Consider the following 15,819-nt stretch of genomic DNA (forward strand, 5'->3'; position numbering starts at 1 on the left):
TAGTAAAGAGGCAAGTAAAGGTCGGATCCCAAGGGACGGGTATTGAAATGAAGATTCTATTGTAACTAGTGGTGTCTAGGGGTGTCACAAATTGGGTTGATGTAGAAGGTTACTAAACTAAAATAGCAATGAAAATAAACTAACAAGATAAATAAAATAAGGGGTGTAAACAATTGATTAAAAGCACTAGGGTGTCATGGGTTCATAGGGGAATCATGGGATATGATCATACAAACATGTTCTCAAATTATAAGCAAGCAATTATTGTTGTGATGGATTGAGTTGGGTTATATCTTACAATCCTAGGAAAGTTTGGGTCCCGGAGCCGAATCTCTTGGATTGTACAACACCTACAAGTCGACTTAATCTTCCCTACTTAACACATGCATGGTCTAACAAGACTCGAGTTGGGTTATGTCTTACAAGTCAAGTTGAAAGGATAGAAGATGATAGTAAATGCAAGGATTCATAGGCTTAGCATTTCATCAAATATAACATGTGCATGTATTAAGATCAAAACAAGCAAGCAAATAAGATATGAAAGCATATTAATTTAAGCATGAATCATTCCCCATGTTGGTTTCCCCTAATCACCCATTAAACCCTAGCTAAGAGACTACTCACTCATTATCATATTGATCATGCTAGAAAGGTTGTCAATCATACTAACATAATGAAACATGATGAATAAATGAAAGTAATTAGCAATAATTAAAAAGGGATTAAGAGATTATACATACTAATGATTCCAATAATAAAGCAAGAATAATAGAAGTACTTGAATCCTAGATTGAGAGGTTGTCAATCTCCCAATAATAACCCAAATAATCTTCAATTACCCAAAATAAAGTAAGAACAAGAGAGAGATTAAAGAACTAAAACTTGGATTAAAACTTGATTAATATTTGATTACAATATTGAAGAGAGATTTGATTGATATTAACTACACTAATTATTGATAAGAAGAACATGCTCCTCTAATTAGACTAATGGGGTATTTATAGTGAAAATTAGGGAGGATGCATTAGGGTTAACTAAGGGCTAAACTAGTAATTACACTTTTTAAGTTGAGCAAGGAGCCTCCAGGATTATCCGAGAGAAGGGCTTCTCTTATCGATGCTTGAGGAATGAAAACGTGCTGTGCTGCGATCCGTGCGGATGGGAGTCGGGACGGCCGGATCTGGGCTGAGGAATCCGAGCGGATTCTTGGGCAAGACGCTCGGATTGGCGAGGGGAAATCCGAGCGGATTCCTTTGCGGGACGCTCGGATTGGGACGGACGGACGGATTCTCTACAATCCGTTCGGATTGTAGTTCAGCAACTTTCCTTCTTCTTTTTCTTCCCTTTTCTTCATGAATTCCTTGGGGATTTCCTTGGGGACTCAAGGATCCTTTTCTCAACAATGCTCTTCTACTATGCTATGTACAAAGGCCTTCTAGTCTTGTCTCTCCTTGATGCTTGGTCATTGAATATGATCAATTTAGCCTTGTTTTGCCATGAAAATGCAAGATTCTTACTCCTTTCCTACCAAGGGATCAAAATCTCAAAGAATATGCAAAACAAAGAACTAAAGATAAGAAATGACCCAAATAGGCACTAAAAAGCATAGAAACAATGGTAATTCGGGGGCTAAATATGCGCCAATTATGGTCACATCAAATATCCCCAAACCGAACCTTTGCTCGTCCCGAGCAAAGAGGTGACAAAGACTAGGACCAATACTAACCTAACCTAATAATAATAGCCGATATGAGACAATTAGCGGGTCTCACTCCGCCCCTTCAACTCACAACAAGACAACCATGAGGTAGGATGCCTTCTTGCAAGGCAAGGTGGGTCTTGCCAAAATGGCGACACATCCAAACTTTAAAGCACACAAAAACACATAATGGATGCATCTACAAAAAGAATAGCCACTTTCCTCATCTAAGTGGCGGAAATTATCTACAAGGGAAGCAATTCAAGGGTACACAATCCTTCATAGATGCAATTTGTTCAAACTACTAAGCCTAGAAGGATACCAATAAATCACCTCCAAAAGGTGTCAAGCTAGGGTACCTTTGTCCTCAATCGTTAAATGCTTTTGTCAAGAGTAGACTCCTTATGGTGTTAGAAACACTGGAGGATCGCGGAATTCCCCCTCTTGCCTAGACAAGAAGAAGGGTCGTCCCCTCTCTACCATGCACAAAAATGGATATGATGGATAAAGGGATCAATAGATATTTGAGTTTCATTTTGGGAGTTTGCTTTCATTTTTGTTTTCCCCCCAAATTTCTTTGGCATTTGACTTTTTGAGAACACTTTCTTTGCCATTCTTTTTTATTTTTGGCATTTCAATACTTGACAACTTTTTGCATTTCTTTTGAACATTTTCAAAGTCACCCCAATTAGTAACGAGGGTGCCTTGTATTTGAAGTTTTAGGAGTCTATTTTTGCTCCTCTTTTCATTTGATGCATTTTTGCAAACTTTCTTTCACTTTTCATTTCTTTGAACTCAAATTGACTTTCTTTTTGTTTTGTGCCCATTCCCTTTGATGACAGAAATATGGTAGAATATGGATGAATTGGTAGAAGTATGCATGGTTTCAAGGGTCACCTTGGAATAAACGGTAGCCAAGGAGTTATCACACCACAAGGTACTCTTGACTCGGCCTTAAACCATGGGTCAAAGGATACTAGCATGACACATCCTAGGGTGTTTTACAAGTATTCTAACAAGCAAAGTCTTAAGAAGAAAAAGCATCTACTAGGGCCTATATACACTTGTCAAGCTTCCCAAGTAGACGGTTTCGCAAAATTTTTCTAACATGCAACTACATGCCATGATGCAACTAACATATAAACATCCTAATGCATATGATTCTACCAACTAATATGCCAAATAAACTAAATGCAATCCTAAATTCACATTGTTTTTACCGCATTAATCAAAATAAAGCCATATAGTCATTAACATAAAGAGGAAAAAGGAGATTAGAAAGATCATACCATGCGGTCTTCAATATCCTCATGTCTCGGATGTGGCGTAGTCAATCAATGTGAATAAGGATGAACAAACACAATATATACAAAACAATATATACAAGGGAAATGAACTTGTTTTTGGTTTTTCAATTTTTAAATTTTTATGATTTTTGAAATTTTTCAATTTTTATGGTTTTTGAATAAAAGTTAAGTGTTAGAATTCCCATCCCCACACTAATATGGGCATTGTCCTCAATGGCCAAAATGATGGAAATTATGCAAAGATGATGCATGATTTCTATACTAAATGCAATTCTACACTAAGCTATACTACATGATGCATGGTTTTTGTTATGACGGAGAGGATAATTTAAATTACCTCCCGTTGCGTATGCATTAACTTCCCCAAACCAAGTAAGACACTATTGCTAATGTCAAAGCATGGGGGAGTTCATGCACACACTATGCTATGCATGAAACTAGATTGTCATTTTGGATTTTCAAAAATGGGAACAATAAAGAAAGAACACCTCAATGGAACCGAGGTGTGAGTCCTTTGGTGTTGCTAGGACTAAACCAACAATGATCAAAATGAAATAAAATACAAAGAGATATAGACAAACCGTGGGAGAGTAGGAATCTCCAAGGCTAGTCTTCCATCATGCTACTATCACCATCACTTCCCTCATGAGAAGCGGTCACATTGCCACTTTCCGTAGCACTTTCTTCCTTGCTTTCTTCACCATCATCTTCCTCATCATTATCTTCACCATCTCTTTCTTCATCTCCACTTGCTTCTTCCTCAATATTATCATCAATCTCTTCATCATTTCCAACAACCTCATTGTCTTCCACCACTTCCCTAGATGCACCCGGAAACAAGGCTTCTTTATCCGCCCAACTAGGCAAAGGACAAGATGGATCAAGGAGTCCTTGCCTAGCTAGATGTAGGAGGGGAGGATATTGAGCCAAATATGCATTCTTCCGATCTTCATAAGCTTGCTTGTGCATGGCTTGCATAAGAAGAGTTACATAGTCTTTCCCAATTTCAACTCCTTGCGGTTTGAACTCTTCATAATCATAGGGGTAAGGTGGTATAACAATGGAAGAGGAGGGGGTTTCATGATCACCCTTTTGTTGTTGAATGATGTACTCGGCTTCTTCGGATAGGGGAAGTAAATAGTTGGTCCGGTGGACACTAAGACGGCAAATCTTTGCGGGTAAAGTGAATGATCGAGCCTCACTAGTAAGCCACCCATACTTGGTATCAAGGGGATTGTGAGCAACCCACTTAAACTTGTTAATCAAGATGGACATATCAATAAGATGGCCACCATCCTTAGCCTTGTACTTGCTATCCTTATTGAAATTAGGATCAAAGTGCTTGGCTAGAACCGTGACAAGGCCGCCATTAACAATTACGGTTTGACCCTTCTTCCCACTATCTACATGGAGCCATCTATCAACCAATAGCCTCAAAGAATTGTAAGGCTTGGTGTGAATTCTTCCAATATTCAAAGTTGATTCAAGGAGAATAAAATCGAGTCCCGTGAAATGATTGGTGTCTTTCCTAGCAATTATGGTATTTCCCACAACTTTGTGCCATATTCTTATGCCCGGATGATGGACCAAAAGAGCACGACAAGCTTTAAAATCCTCAAATTTCTTCCCGGAGATTGCCTCCCAAAGAGGCTCGGGATCATACTTCCCATATTGCTTATAAAATTTATGTTCATCGCTAAGACCCAAAATTGCACCCAATTCCGGAAAGGTAATGCGTCTACTAGTGTTAGCTAGACGAAACTCAATATTTTCCCTATTCTCAACTTTTGTCACTTTTAAATAACTTAAGAATTCCAAGACAAGGGAGGGGTATGTTACTTCCTTCATTTCAAACAATTTCTTTAAACCCATGGCATTGAAAAAGACTCTTGTTTGTTCAAGAACACCTAACTTCTCTAAAGCATCTTGGCATATGAATTTGGTGGATTGAATTTGTTTCATAGCAAACTTGACAAATGTATTTCTATGGGAATCGGAAATGAATGTTACCTCCGGGTAATGCAAGAGTTGATTAATTACCGGAGTAGAGGGTGATGCTTCCATAGAAATTTGTTGTTGTTGTTGCACTTCCAAGCTTGGTGTTGATACCACCATTGCCAAAGCTTTCTTCATTTGTAGAGCTTTTTGCCTTTGAGAGAGAGTTGTAGCCTTTGGTGCCTTTGTTGCCTTTGCTTTTGCTTTTGTTGCTCCCTTTGTTCTTGTCATTTGATGAACTAACCAAGAAAAAGATCAAAAATCTTCAATTTGTAGAATGCCCAAATCGATTTTGAAGGTGAAAGGCTTTGCCTTTATGAGAACAAAAATCAATTCAAAGGTGAAGATTTTGTGCTTGGTTTTGATTGTTAATGAAGATGGAGTGATTGATTTGTTATTTGAAAGATGGTTTGATTTGATTTTGGTGAGTTTTGTTGAGGGTTTTTGTTTTTGAGATGGAGAGGATGAGGGTTTTGATGTTATGGGTAGTGTTTATGAGTGAATGAATGAATGAATGAAGGTGGGGTGGGTATTTAAAGAACTCGACAATTTTAGGACGCAGGGGAAATCCGTGCGGATTAGGCGCAATCCGCTCGGATTCTTCAGCTTCAAATTTTCAAAAATCCCGCCTAGAGACGGGCGGATTCTGGGGAATCCGCTCGGATTCTTCTGAGATGAGACGGGCGGATTTCGTGCAGGACGGACGGTTCTTGTCCAGAGATTTTTCTTTGTTTTTCTTCACCGCAAGACGGGCGTCTTTTTCAAAAGACGGACGGATTCGTGAGACGGCGTCTTTCCGTAAATCCGCTCGGATTCTTCAACAGTCCAAGAATTTTTGCAATTTCAGCTCAGCCCAAGACGGGCGTCTTCTCATCAGGACGCTCGGATCCTCTGCAGACGGGCGGATTCTTAGGAATCCGCTCGGATTGGTCCTTGTGTACACGGATTCAGTTCCATCCGTGCACAAACGCATTCCCTTATCATTCTTTCTTTCTTTCTTTCAAATCTTGTGTTCTTCATTGTGGGGGCACTACTAAGGCATGAATAGCCTAGGCAATTGCCATCCCCACACTAAGGTAAGGCACTACATATCAATTAAAATCATTAGTCCCTCCCTCACTTCTCTCTTACATGACAATTATTTTGATCAAAGTAAAAATAAATCCAAAAATGACAAAAATGCAATACAAAAATTGAAAAGTAAGTTAGGGGGTTAGAAATATTTACAAGTGGTGGTTTAGGGAGGACTCCACCAAACTCTCATTCTTGATGAGATGTCAAGGGGGCATGTTCAAGGTGTTGTTGATGTTGCTCAACACCTTGAAGAAGTAGTCAAAAGCTTGTTCATTGTTGTGGTAGAGGTCCTCAATAGACCGTGGTTCTTGTTGTTGATCATGATCGATGGCATGCCCAATGTAGGGATTAAAGATCCCTTCAAATTCGTCGTCCCAAAGACCACAAACTTCATTGAGTTGATCATTGAAAATCTCTTGCTTGGATGGAGACAACTCTCCCAATTTCTTTTCTTGGCCAATGAGGCCATCATCTTCTTCCTTGGTTGATTTTGATGAGCTTTGCAAGCTCTCCTTGTCACAATTCACTTGCTCTTTGAATGGAGCATCTTCAACTTTCTTCCTCCATTGGAGTTCCGATTTCTTCTTCTCATCTTTTCGGCTATAATGATCAATCATGAAACATGGCTCATGCAAACGAGGAGCTCTCATGGTTTTGTCAAGATTAAAAGTTATGCTTTCATCTCCCACTTCTAGAGTGAGCTCTCCATGTTTCACATCAATCACCGCACCCGCGGTGTGTAGGAAAGGTCTTCCTAAGATGATTGGAATGTTGGAATCTTCCTCCATGTCAACAATGACAAAGTCCACCGGGATGAAAAACTTCCCAATTCGCACGGGGACATCTTCCCATATCCCTAGCGGTGTCTTCGTCGATCTATCGGCCATTTGAAGAGTGATATTGGTACATTTAAGCTCTCCCATTCCCAACCTTTTACTTACCGAGTACGGCATGACACTCACACTAGCCCCTAGATCACATAAGGCTTTGTTGATCGTTGTGTCGCTAATGGTACACGGTATTGAGAAGCTTCCCGGATCCTTTAATTTTGGAGGTGAACTCCCTTGAAGTATGGCACTACTCACCTTGGTGAAGGCGATAGTCTCAAGTTTCCGGATTGACTTCTTCTTTGTGAGGATATCTTTCATGTACTTTGCATAGGCCGGAACGTGATTGATTAATTCCGTGAAAGGAATTGAGACTTCTAAGTTCTTCACAATCTCCATGAACTTCCCAAGTTGATCATCAAATTTAGGCTTGGCTTGACGACTTGGAAAAGGAAGTCTAATCACAATGGGCTCCTTTTCTTTGGCTTTGTCTTCATTTTTCTTTGAACTTTCTCCTTTTGATGATTCCCCTTCTTTGGGACCTTGCACCACAACTTCATTCTCACTAGCTCTCACAACTTCATCCTCAACTTGCTCCTTCGGTGCTTCATACCTTGTACCACTTCTCAAGTGAATGGCACTAACCGTTTCATGTCTAGGGGGTTACTTTGAGGTGGTAATTGCCCCTTTTGTCTTTGTGAGCTAGAAGATGCTAGTTGAGTTAATTGTGTTTCCAACATCTTGGTGTGAGCTAGAATGTTGTTGATGGTGGTGTCTTTTGCTTGGCTATCTTTTTGCATTTGGGTGAAAAATTCTTGTTGATTCTTTTGCATTTGGAGGACCGCTTTTTGGACATCAAAACTTTGGTCATTGTGGTGATTGTATGGATTTTGATTTTGGTAACCTTGGTTTTGATTGTAAAAGGGTCTTTGATTTTGATTTCTCATGGGTGGTGGAGTGTATGTTGTTTGAGGGTTTTGAACATTTTGGCTTTTGTATGAGAGATTTGGATGGAACTTGGTGTTTTCATTGTAAAAATTTGAATAAGGGGTACCACTTTTGTAAGCTTGGAAAGCATTGACTTGCTCGGTTGTTCCCCTACATTCGCTTGAGTCATGACCCAAGGTTCCACAATTCTCACATATCCCGCTTGGGATTGATGAGGATGCCGTCATGGCATTGACATGATGCTTTGATGATTTTGAGTTTTCCTCAAGTCTAGCCATAGCTTGTTCAAACTTCAAATTGATTGTGTCAATGTGAGCACTAAGTTGAGCACCCAATTGAGTAACGGTGTCCACTTCATACTTTCCTCCTCTAGTAGCCTTGCGAGGCCTACTATATTGCGAATTATGGACCGCCATTTCCTCAATCTTGTTCCATGTTTGATTGTCATCAACTTCGGTGAACATTCCATTTGATCCCATATTGAGAATGTTCCTTGAATCTTCATATAAACCATTCCAAAATTGTTGCACTAAAAACCATTCGTTAAGTCCATGGTGAGGACATGAGCGACAAATACCTTTGAACCGCTCCCAAGCTTCATACAAAGATTCTTCATCCCTTTGCTTAAAACCCGTAATTTGAGCTCTTAGCATATTAGTCTTTTCCGGTGGGTAGAAATTTTTGTAGAAAGCTAGAGCTAGCTTCTTCCAAGAATCTATTCCAAGGGTGGCCTTATCAAGGCCCTTCAACCATTGCTTTGCGGTGCCGATTAACGAAAAAGGAAATAAGACCCATCTTATTTGGTCTTGAGTCACGCCCGTTTGAGAGATAGCTTCACAATAATCACAAAATGTTTCCATATGAGAATGAGGGTCCTCACTAGGCATTTCCCCGAATTGGCTCCTCTCAACTAGTTGAATGAAGGCGGACTTGGCAATAAAGTTTCCGGTAAGATGTTGTGGGGTAGGAGTACCATTTGGTAAATCCTCCTCGGTGGGTATAGAGTGTGACGAGAATTTAGGCATTGTAGGTGGATTTTGTGTGGTATTGTTTAATGGGTTCTCTTCTCCTTCTATTGCGAAAGGATTGACAAACTCACTAGTGGGTTGAACAACTTCACCAACACCTCCCAAATTCCTCCTAACAAGTCTCCTATTATTCGTCAAGGTTCTTTCGATTTCACGGTCAAAAGGTAACAAATCTCTTTGTAACCTTCTAGACATGCAAAATATCAAACAACTCAAAAACAATTAGAACAAACCTTGAGGAGTTTTACTTCCCAAGGTGAAAAAGACACAACTAAAAACAATAAAAGAAATCTTAAATCAATTAAACACCGTCCCTAAGAACGGCGCCATTTTTTGATCGGAGCCATTTGGTGTTCACAATTAAGCATATGTGGTCGTTGGTCAATGGTCGATACAAAACACAATTTATACTTCACAAACAACTCTACAATTAGTAAAGAGGCAAGTAAAGGTCGGATCCCAAGGGACGGGTATTGAAATGAAGATTCTATTGTAACTAGTGGTGTCTAGGGGTGTCACAAATTGGGTTGATGTAGAAGGTTACTAAACTAAAATAGCAATGAAAATAAACTAACAAGATAAATAAAATAAGGGGTGTAAACAATTGATTAAAAGCACTAGGGTGTCATGGGTTCATAGGGGAATCATGGGATATGATCATACAAACATGTTCTCAAATTATAAGCAAGCAATTATTGTTGTGATGGATTGAGTTGGGTTATATCTTACAATCCTAGGAAAGTTTGGGTCCCGGAGCCGAATCTCTTGGATTGTACAACACCTACAAGTCGACTTAATCTTCCCTACTTAACACATGCATGGTCTAACAAGACTCGAGTTGGGTTATGTCTTACAAGTCAAGTTGAAAGGATAGAAGATGATAGTAAATGCAAGGATTCATAGGCTTAGCATTTCATCAAATATAACATGTGCATGTATTAAGATCAAAACAAGCAAGCAAATAAGATATGAAAGCATATTAATTTAAGCATGAATCATTCCCCATGTTGGTTTCCCCTAATCACCCATTAAACCCTAGCTAAGAGACTACTCACTCATTATCATATTGATCATGCTAGAAAGGTTGTCAATCATACTAACATAATGAAACATGATGAATAAATGAAAGTAATTAGCAATAATTAAAAAGGGATTAAGAGATTATACCTACTAATGATTCCAATAATAAAGCAAGAATAATAGAAGTACTTGAATCCTAGATTGAGAGGTTGTCAATCTCCCAATAATAACCCAAATAATCTTCAATTACCCAAAATAAAGTAAGAACAAGAGAGAGATTAAAGAACTAAAACTTGGATTAAAACTTGATTAATATTTGATTACAATATTGAAGAGAGATTTGATTGATATTAACTACACTAATTATTGATAAGAAGAACATGCTCCTCTAATTAGACTAATGGGGTATTTATAGTGAAAATTAGGGAGGATGCATTAGGGTTAACTAAGGGCTAAACTAGTAATTACACTTTTTAAGTTGAGCAAGGAGCCTCCGGGATTATCCGAGAGAAGGGCTTCTCTTATCGATGCTTGAGGAATGAAAACGTGCTGTGCTGCGATCCGTGCGGATGGGAGTCGGGACGGCCGGATCTGGGCTGAGGAATCCGAGCGGATTCTTGGGCAAGACGCTCGGATTGGCGAGGGGAAATCCGAGCGGATTCCTTTGCGGGACGCTCGGATTGGGACGGACGGACGGATTCTCTACAATCCGTTCGGATTGTAGTTCAGCAACTTTCCTTTTTGTTTTTCTTCCCTTTTCTTCATGAATTCCTTGGGGATTTCCTTGGGGACTCAAGGATCCTTTTCTCAACAATGCTCTTCTACTATGCTATGTACAAAGGCCTTCTAGTCTTGTCTCTCCTTGATGCTTCGTCATTGAATATGATCAATTTAGCCTTGTTTTGCCATGAAAATGCAAGATTCTTACTCCTTTCCTACCAAGGGATCAAAATCTCAAAGAATATGCAAAACAAAGAACTAAAGATAAGAAATGACCCAAATAGGCACTAAAAAGCATAGAAACAATGGTAATTCGGGGGCTAAATATGCGCCAATTATGGTCACATCACTCTCTCTCACCACTCTCATGCAAGAAATTGAATGCAAATGCAATGATGTACAATATTATACAAAGTAAACGGTCCAAGAAATATCTTACAAATGGTGGTTTGAGGTAGGACTCCACCAAACTAGTTCAATTTGTAGAATTTTTTATCCATAGAGCTCAAGGCTCTTAATAAAAGATCAAAAGCTTGTGAACAAGCTCCAAATAAGCATAAGTATGGGTTGCTCAATTTGAGTATGAAGTTTGGCCAAGGAGGCTTGAAGAATGTTCTTTCCCTTGCTTTGTCCTTAGCGTTAGAGCCTTCCCGATGCTTCAAATAAACAAGCCCATGATTCTTGTCAACACTAAGCATGAAGTGTGGTTCATTTTTATCCGTAGACTTCCACTTACCACCTTTTCTTTCAATCTCGGTGATGATGATAGCATTTTGATTTTTCAATCCTTCCAAGGTGGAAGGAGAATTTTCATGGCATTGATGATCGAATTCCTTAGAAAGTATCACCGTGGGTGCCAAATCTTCACAAGTAGCCTCACGAGCAATTTTCTCTTTGAGCTTTTTCACCAAGTAGCTCTTATATGATATTTTGGCCTTTTTAAGAAGGTCTACCATATCCTCTTCAATGATCATTGGCTCCATGATAGGTGTCAAGTGGTCTTCATGAGGAATAAAGGAAGGACGTTCTTCTTCATGATAGGGTATCTCAAATGTCTCAAGGATAGGCTCCTCAAGCAAGGTGATATTGTGAGTCCATCCGTTATGCTCATCATTATTGTTGCTATCTTCATATGAATCATAAATGGGGGCTACATTCAACTTTTTCTCCAACACCCGAACATTCACTTCAAAGGACACACCCTCATACTCACAAAGGTTGAGAGTACTTGGCTTTCTCAACCTCATGTCTTCCTCATCAAACACAACACTTTCGTAGTCACAAGAGCTCAAGGAGATTGGCTTTTCCCATTCTTCATTTCCCATATCAAAAGTTACTACTTCAAATTCGCATTCATGCTCAATGTCTAATTGATGGTAAGGAGTAGTTAGTTGGGTTTCTTTTATTTGGGCAATTTGAATTTCCAACTCCTCATCTTGAGTAACAATGCCTTGAAGAACAATGTCCCTCTTTTGGCTCTCCTCTAGCATTTGTTTGAAGAAGTTTTGTTGATCTCCCATCATTTGGAGAATCACATTTTGAATGGGTTCATCTTCTTGTTGTGGGTAGGTGCGAAAGTGGTTGTATTGTGGCAATTGAAACTCATTATGAAGTGGGTATTGGGTGGGTGGTTGTTGTGGATATTGAATGCGAGTGTTTTGGTTGGAAAATTTGGGGTAGTAGTTAGGATTTTCATTTTACGAATAATAAGGTAGGTTTGTGTTGACTTGCTTCTAAAACTCCCCATACCCATAGTCATACTCAAAAGATCCAACATATACTCCATAAGTAAAGTCTTGAGCCATCATAGCTAAGACAAGGAAACAGCTACAAGGATGGAAACTACACAAAAACGGTAAGAACAATCCTTGAGGAACAAGTTCCTCAAGGTGAAAGCAAAGTTAAAATAGACAAACAAGTAAGAACTTAATTACATAGCACCGTCCCCGGCAACGGCGCCATTTTGATCCGCTTGATGTCATCACTCATCCAATCAAACACATTTATAATACTCAACAAACAACTAGTTAGCGGTAAGTCGAGGTCGATCCATGGGACGGTGTGCTTTGGGTTCTAAGTCCATCTATCTCAATTTATGCTAGTGTCACAATTTGTTTGGGTTTGTAGTTGTGTTTTTAGACTAATAAAAGCAATAAAGTAAAATAAGCAATAAAAGGAAAGATGTAAACAAATGATTAAAAATTGCTAGGATATCATGGGGTCATAGGGGATTCATGGTGTTGATCATACAAACATGTTTACAAATATATGCAAGCAATTAGTGTAGTGAAGGAACCGAGTTGGTTTATGTCTTACGGTTCATAGGAAGAGTTGGGTCCCGGAGCCGAATCGATTAGATTGTACGACACCTACAAGTCGACTTACTTTCCTCCTATTAAACTTCTATGCATGGTTTATCAAGACTCGACTTGGTTTATATCTTACAAGTCAAGTTGAGTAGATAAGAGATGATAAAAATGCAAGGATTCATAGGCTTTGCATTTCATCAAACATAACATGTGCATAAAGTTGACATCACAACAAGCAAACAATTTAATCATGTGAACATATTAGATTAAGCATGAATCAATCCCATGTTAGTTTCCCTTAATTACCCACTAATCCTAGCTAATTAACTACTCACCCAATTTCATGGGAAACATGTCATTAATGATGCCAATCATCACAACAAGTATAAACATGATAATAGAATGAAGAAATGAACAATAAAGATTAAAGAGTAAAGGAATTATACCAAACTTGAGGTGATCCAAATAATAATGCAAAGAATAATAGAAGAACTTGATGATTGATGGAAGGTTGTCAATCTCCCAATAATAACCCAATAATATTCAATTACCCAATAATAAACTTGAACAATAATTAAGGAGAGATTAATGTGTAATTTATGGAAAGATTAAAGCGTAATCTATTCTAATCTACTCCTAATCTAATCTAAAGAAGGATTTTCTACTCTAAAAACTTGTTTGATTGATTATTACAAATGGGATATTTATAGTGGAAATTAGGTGGATGCATTAGGGTTAACTATGGGCTAAACTAGTAATTACACTTTTTAGATTGGAGCAGGGAGAAGCCGGTATTTTTCGAAGGAAGGGCTTCTTTCTTTGTAGCTTGGAGAAGACGAAATTTCGCTGTACTGGAATCCGTGCGTTTTGGAGTCGGGACGGGCGGATTCAGGCGGGGGAAGACGGGTGTCTTCAGGGGAATCCGGACGTATTCTGTGGCTTCTGTCTGGGCGTCTTTGAAGGAAGACGCACAGATTCTCGTGCTCGGGACGGGCGGATTCTAGAGAATCCGCACGGTTTAGAGTGCTATTCTCGTTTCCTCTTCTGTTCTTCCCTTTTCTTCACTTCCATTTTATTCTTTTGGGATTGGTCTTTAGTTCTTGCTTCCTCCTCATACTAGTCCATCAAATATCGTCAAATAGCTTCCGAATACGCACGAAAGACGAGAACTTCCGCCTTATTATCTTCTTTCCTACAAAACATATGAAATGCAATAGCAAAGAAAATAGGAAGGTTTTGTCGGATAAAATGGCCAAAGAATGTTATAATAGTATGCAAAATAGGCTCAATTAGGGGACTAAATGTGCGCAAATAATGGTCACATCAGTTGCACTCAAGATGCTCCGAGAAATGCCCCTCAAATTGCTAGAATGAGATCCCCCAATTTTCTGTAAAATATTTAGGGTTTTTGTTTTTGTGTTTTGATGATTGTGTGCTAGGTTAGAATTAGGGTAGAAATGATCTCACCTTTCTCTTCTTAAACCGAAAAAGAGAAGGTATAATTGGATATCTTATTTTTCCCTAATTCGGCCCATAATACCGAAATAATAAGGAGTATTATTTCCTTATTTTCGGTTTTTGGCAACTACCGAAAATGAGGATAAAAATCCTTATTTTCGGTTATTCCAAAAATGTATAAAATGTGTTAAATATAAATTGTCATTTATATTATTCCGTATTAACAAGTCTACACACAACTGCTGGAGGTTGATTTATTAATACGGGTCAATAATAATTTATTATGACAATATCGTATAATTATCATTCCCTCATTAAATATAACCGATTACATTTAATTACGAATTAGCATATTAATTCGTCCAAGCTAACATTATATACATTAATTAAATATAACTTATTATATTCAATTTACGAATTGACAGTTAATTCGTCTCAGCTAATATTATTTAATCGGCATTAAATAATCGTCTCATTAACACGTTGACTAACTGTTTAGTTATATATGGCATCAATGTGATTACATATCCATAATCACATCTCTCAAACACATCCTTTAGGTGTGATTTTAGGGACCAGTTGATCACCGTCATCTGTATGATAATAACGTCAAACTTTCTAACAAGCCAACCGTTATTAGGTAATCGTTAATCAACTGATAAAATACGAAGTATACCCTTGTGAACCTATAAGATACTTATAAATGTTATCACACTAATTTGTGGAGGACACAAGCTCCAACAAACTCCCACTTGTCCTCACAAGTGTATGTGCGATAACCGATTCTCATATCCTAAAATTTCTACCACTCAATGTAAAACAATTTGCAAAATCCGTATTCACAAAGGTCGTATTTTACAAGTGATCTATATCAAGAGTGGTTTCCCCGACTAGAGAGTAACTTAACTGATAAACGAATCATCATTCGAGCATGGCCATACATTTCAGTTACTACTCCTCGAGTGGCCCTGAGAAATAACTATACCTGATAAGGGTTGGATATTTTCCTCAACTCGAATCCTGCAGATGTAAGCACAGTATGAAATGACCCAGAACAAATCTACTTAGCCTCCAGTTACGGTAGACCGTGAGAAAGAAACCAAAGTCACCCAAAAACTGCCTTAATCTCAAGAAACAGTCGATAGTCAAAAGAATCGACTATAGGAACACAATGGATTTCCTATCCACGACCTGGCACCGAATGTTTTTAAACATTTAGGACACCATTACGTTGTCACAAAAAATTTTCCTACGAGGTATCGTTATAATCTCGCATCTGTGATCGATCAGTCAACAGATTGACTTATGGCTCGTTGAACCCACCATCAATCGACTGCACAATATAATAGCCAGAGTTATCAGCTCATTAAGGCGATTGCGGACCAAACAAAATATAATGTAATTCAGTTCACTTTGTGGCGTTCAATGTTGTTA

At 38.5% G+C, this 15,819-nt stretch overlaps 1 non-coding gene across 1 annotated transcript; it reads left to right on the forward strand.

Moving 5' to 3' along the window:
* Positions 1-8,396: 8,396 nt before the first annotated feature.
* Positions 8,397-8,503, forward strand: LOC141626023 (small nucleolar RNA R71). The gene has a single exon (XR_012535756.1). It is a non-coding gene; the product is annotated as a small nucleolar RNA R71 (small nucleolar RNA).
* The last annotated feature ends 7,316 nt before the right edge of the window (positions 8,504-15,819 follow it).

This window comes from Silene latifolia, chromosome X (assembly GCF_048544455.1).
Source record: "Silene latifolia isolate original U9 population chromosome X, ASM4854445v1, whole genome shotgun sequence".
Taxonomy (NCBI): domain Eukaryota; kingdom Viridiplantae; phylum Streptophyta; class Magnoliopsida; order Caryophyllales; family Caryophyllaceae; genus Silene; species Silene latifolia.